Raw genomic sequence first — 5,964 nt, forward strand, 5'->3', positions numbered from 1 at the left:
AGTTAGAAGCTGAGACATAATTTGGATGTAGGTCTCTGAGTCCAGTGCTCCTTTAACTGTGTGCCATCTCCTTGAAAAAGGTTTCATTTTCAAGTAATCCTGTGACCTGTACTTCTTTACTTTGTTGTGTATCTATTTTAAAAGTTTTATTGTTGCTTTTTGTTTTAACATCAATTATTTTTGAATATGGCCCTCTCCTTTTCCTTCTCAGTGAGCCTTCCTTTGTAACAAAGTGTAAATAAAAGTTATGCAAAACCATCCAGCACATTGGCACGTAACGGTATATGCAGCATTCCACACCCATAGTCCCTTCTCCAACAAAATCAAAGCATTAGATGACTGCTGCTTGGGAATATGTACAAGGGAATTATTTGTAATACAGAGTTGGACTTAGATAATCTCTAAATGTCTAAGATTTTATGATTCTCCAGTTTCACTTTCTAACATACATAAAAATGTTAACTTGCCATATCAGCTGCATTAGTATCCCTGTTATTAGTCTTTTGTTTTTGAAGAGAACCAATGACATCACAGGGTGTAGGTTGATGTCGTGTGTGTGTGTGTGTGTGTGTGTGTGTGTGTGTGTGTGTGTGTGTGTACTGGATTTAAGTTAGAGGTGCATAAGGTCATCAGTCTCATTCTCTCTTCCAGAGTCATCAAAGTCCAGTGGTGGGACAAAAGTCCAGCTGGGGATGGAGTGGTTGACTTTGATGTCTTCTATGTATGACCAAGCTCTAAACACTCCCCAGTGCCTGCTTCAGTCACTCTCCTGGCCATTGAAACAAATTGTTCTCATAAGCCTGTTTCACGAGGGGAAGTCTTCACATGCCCATTGGGGTAGATAGTATCCCTATGAAGCATTGATGGAGCCTACTTGTTAGTACTTGAGGAACACAGGAATTCAGTACATCCTAAGAGAGCTTGACTTTAAAATTTCTGAAAAAGTTTTATTCATATTGACTATTTTTACATCAAAGTCTTTTCCTTATATTATACTCTACCCACACCCAGTGAACCTTTGCTTGTGAAAAGAAACATAGTTAATCTATAACCAAGGGACACAACTACCACTTCTAACAGAAGGAAAAGAATATGCAGCATTCTGTCCCCAGAGTTCCCCACCTTGACAGTAAAAAGAGGGAGGTATGTTTCCTCATTTCCAATTTGGAGCTCAAATTGCTTATTATAATTACACTGCATTCAACTTTACTGGTCTTTTCCTTGACTTTTTTTTAGTCATTGTATGTATCGTTTTCTGGGTTCTGATTACTCAACTCTGTTTTGATTCGTACCAGTCTTCTCTTTCTCTGAATTCAAGAGCGTAAGCTCTTGAAAAATAAAAAAGGTAACTTTTTTATTTGTTGGGGGACAGGAGAAAGAGCAAATGTGTACTTTCTTGCTATGGGGAATTCCAGTGGAGGATATTTCTTCAGTCAATGCAGATCAATCTCTTTTCTGCCAGTTACAGTCATGAAGAGTTCCTTGAGGGCAACTCAGAGGTTAAATGACTGGTTCAGGGTCACAATGCCAAAAATCTTACCTTTCAAATGAGATCCAGTTACTGTTCTCCAATACTTTAACCACCTCCAGAGAAAAAGAAAGGCTTTTTGGGGGGGTTTCTTTTTTAACATAGCTCCTAATAATGATCATTGCCATGAAATAAAATTTATTTTGAAAATTATTATACAGGGTGTCTCAAAAGTCTTAGTGCAGTTTTTAGCTTTCATAACTTCATAAGCATAAATGTTACAAACTTATAAAATATTTGAAAGGTTAATTATTTAAAACTTTAAAATATTTGCTTTTATTAAAATTCGAAACTGTATATCATCCTAGTAGATTTTCAAACTTTGTAAAAACTTTTATCAGCTACTGCTCAGTGACTGAAAGGATTGCATGTGTAATACTAGTTTTAAGACCATCCAAAGAATGAGGTTTTGATGCATACATGACAGTTTTGAAGTGGCCTCACAAGAAAAAAGTCTAATACAAATGGATCAGGTGATTAAGGTAGCCAAGCAAGACCTCTTTTGATCCACCAGAAGCAATCATACACACAGTACATAATGACAGGGTAACCCATCTTTAAACTTGAAATATTCAAAATTCACAAAACTAAACAAGTATTAAAGAATTTTAAATAAACTTTCAAATCATGTTTTTTCTCTAAGTTTGTAGTATTTGTATTTCTTAAATTACTAAAGCTTAAAACTACACTGAAATTTTTGAGACATCTTATATGATATTTGAAAATAATTCAGAAGTGGATTTTACACAATTCCTCAGAAATCAGTATAGCAAATGAAAAGAACAAAGCAATGAATTACTTTTAATATTAAAACTGAAGTCCATAAAAAAAGGGGTAAAACCAAGATGGACATTTTTCCAATTCTACACTTGTTTTACAAGAAATTCTATAAATGTACATAGTACAGGATTAGTGATAGGAATGGTACCTGCCATCCTGATAATCTGACTTGCATTCAATTACCTTCAATGCATCAAAAAATGTTATTTTCTAATATGATTCTTCCTTTGTTTCTTATTCTTTACACTGGTATTTTTAGACTTAAAGCTGTTGAGACCTTCCTTAGCATAAGTGAAATCTCTGTATTTTTAAAAGAAAAAGTAAAAAATTAAACTCTTTACTTCTGATCTGGTTTCCCTTTTTAATCCATTGCACATTATTATGTATTTGTTTGAGCCCTTACAGAAGGTTTGAAGATACACATAACTTGCAAGTATCCACACATGTTCTTATAAAAATTACCTCAACACATGAGGCATAGCAATCACTAGGTTAGTTTCTATATTTTGAGTTATATTACACTGAAATACAATAATTAGTTTATCAACAAGAATTAAGGATTGATCATTTTCCATACTGATGACAAAAGTGGGATTTTTAAAGTTAAAATTGGGGTGCTGGTGGAAGTACATAGATGGGGCTGGAGAAATTGTTTTCATTGTGTGCCCAGGTCCCCATAGGAAACTGATGTATTCAGTCAGTCTGAGATGAAGCTGTTTAATGGCAGGTTATAGTGTAACATAGATATAGCTGACTAATTGGCCTATTCATTTTTTTAAATCTTTCTAAAGCATTGATACTTTATTTGAAAATTAAGACATCAAATGTGTTAAAATACAAAACTGAACTAGATCTTGTGAGGTCATGAATTGAGAATGCAGAAAAGTGGCATGAGTAATTTATTTCCAAATTTTGCTCAAATTAAAATATTTGATTTCAACATTGGAATCATCATAAGCATAATAAAACAGTATCCCCTTACAAATTTCTTGAAGTTACATGACCATTCCAATAGATACTATAAATAGTATGTAATGATAGTTTAAAAAGAAAAACAACTTTCAAAGATGTTCATTACATTTTCATGGCATAAAGTCACTTTTAGTAGTTGAAGGAGATAAAGATACATATAAGATTTCAGATGTTACCAAATCTTATGCACCTTTAATATTCATTTATTTTTCTGTAAAGAGATATAAAGTCTCAATAAAGTAATCAATTCCCTATTTTTTATGTCTTTCTTCTAAAACATCAACCTTCTCAAAACAACGAATATTACATGTTGAGCCAAACAAACTTTTAACTTCACTGTCAGGAACATAAAATGGTGGATCATATGAAAGAGTAGCCAGGAGATAGCAAAAACCTTTTTCCATTAGAAACAACATTAACTTGGCATGGCATTCTTGGTGGCCTGGATTAACCAAAACTAAGGCTCTTATATCCCAAATCCTGTCAAATTTGCCAACATCAGCTCTGGGAAGGTCAAAAATACTGCAACAATATAAAGTGATATTCCCAGATGAGCTCTTAAGTACTTTGGGTCCTGAAATTCTTACAACTGATTCTTCTGAGTAAGGCAGATTCTGCTAAGTAAAAAATTCCCATACGGCCAGTTCACTGATTTCTACTCCAACTACACCATGACCAACGTCAGCAAACCATTTCATTTCAATAGCTTTACTGCAGAGGGAAAAATACCCTGAAGAAGGTATTTCTGCAATGAAGAAATGTATTCATGTGTTTCCTTAATAACTTATTTCCATGTTCTTGATGAAATCCAATATTGTGAATCTCCCTTTGTTGGCAATATTCAAGAGTTATTACCTTGTTTTGCTGTTCCCCAAGATCAGAATGATCTTTGGCTCCTGCTACAGCTGTTGAATCATCTGTGATTTCTGGGCAGGTACCATCTACAAATCAGGAATTTCTCAAGTAGTTTCACAGGCTCAAATTCCTTCTTCACAACTACCCAAGCTAATTGGCCTATTCTTCCAAGCTCAGGCCACAATCTTCTTGAGCTACATCAGGGGTTCTTAACGTTTTTTGTATCATAGACCCTTTTGGCAGTCTGGTAAAGCCTATGGACCCCTTTTCAGAATCATGTTTCTAAATGCATAAAATACATTGAATGACAAATGAAACCAATTATATTTAAAGTTATATACCCAAAAAACTGTATCTTATAAACATATGTATGTATATATTACATACTTTAAATGTGTTTATACATAAATAAGACTTATTTACATATGTATACATTTACATACCCAGGTCAAGAATCCCCGGGCTAGATGATTTTATGTGATCTAATTCAGTGACAGATACTCGTGAAGCACTCAAGTGTATAATTAGCAGCTTCCTTCTATCTACCTTCCTTCTGTGGACCATCCAATTTATTCTCTCAGTATCTTGTTTCTATACAGTTGTTTGCATGTTGCGTCTCCATTAGATGGTAAGCTCCTTGAGAAAAGAGCATGCCTTTTGTCTTTTTTTTTTTTCCATCCTCAGCACTTAGCACAGAACCTGGCCCACAGTAGGTGCTTAATGAATGCTAATTGACTGTTTGCTGGGTAAAAGGGTTGTGGCTCTTCTTGCATAATACTAAATAGTTTTCTAGAATGGCTGAATCAATGAACAGTTCCACCATGGTCACGAAGGGTCGGGTATGGCTGAAACAGCAGCAAAACTGAATTAGAGTTTGATCAAGGTGAAGAAATCTCTGCTTTTTAGAACACTAATTTTGGGAGGGGGAGGGAAAAGACTGGAGCTAGGGGGAAAGTCCAGGGGCGAACGAGGTAAATGACGGCGGCCACAGGTGGGCAAGGAAAGCAGGATTTGGAGCCAGACACCAGGCGCCAGGATGCTGGGTGGGACTCTCCGGTAACCAAGGTTACCGAGCGCTCCAAGGGAGAACTTGGGAGGGGAGAAAGCGAGGGGGAGGGGCAAAGAAAGTGGGGGAGGGGCAAGGAAAGGTGGGGAAACCCCTCCCAACCCCGGAGTCTGAGAGGGGACAGCAGCAGGTGCGGGGGCGGAGGGGGGCGGTATGAGGGGGATCAGAACCTTGAGACCCCCGAGGGATGGAGGGCGGAGGTCTTTCCCTGATGGGTGACCCTGGGCCAATCAGTTCACCTCACTGGGCCTCAGTTTCCTCTTCTAAGAAATGGGGAGGTTGGAATCGCGACAGGCTTAGACCTTTGACCCGAGGAGAAGGGGCGGAGGTCCGGGCTCCTTTACCAGCGGCCGCCCCACCCTGCTCGTGGGGTCCCCACCCCGGTGACTCAGTCGGCGTGACCCTGCCGCGTTTCCTGGGCCCCCTCCTCAGGTGGAGCGACTTCCGCTGTGGGAAGTAGTCCCCGCTTGGAGGCGGGAGTCGGCCCGGAAGCAGCCCCGAGCCTTAGGGAACCGGTAGGTCGCGGGAAGCGGCGGGGGCGCAGCCTATCTCCGGAAGGGGGCGTGATCCACCTCCGATAGCCTGTCCCCGGCATGGGGCGTGACCTATCCTTGACAGGCAGCGGGTCCTGTCTCCGGCAGGGGGCGGGGCATATCCCGGAAAGGGGCGTAGTCATTCCGCCCCCGCGGATCCCTCCGCCTGCGCCAGTGGGACCGAGGCCGAGTGCCGCCATTTTGGACGCTGGGCTCTCGCTAGCGCCGTC

The 5,964-nt window shown here is 39.3% G+C and overlaps 1 pseudogene; it reads right to left on the minus strand.

Annotated features, from left to right (window-relative positions):
• Nucleotides 1-3,201: 3,201 nt before the first annotated feature.
• Nucleotides 3,202-4,699, minus strand: LOC114031172 (annotated as a pseudogene).
• Nucleotides 4,700-5,964: the final 1,265 nt, after the last annotated feature.

The sequence above is a fragment of the Vombatus ursinus genome, unplaced genomic scaffold, assembly GCF_900497805.2.
Source record: "Vombatus ursinus unplaced genomic scaffold, bare-nosed wombat genome assembly UNPS02005286.1, whole genome shotgun sequence".
Taxonomy (NCBI): Eukaryota; Metazoa; Chordata; class Mammalia; order Diprotodontia; family Vombatidae; genus Vombatus; species Vombatus ursinus.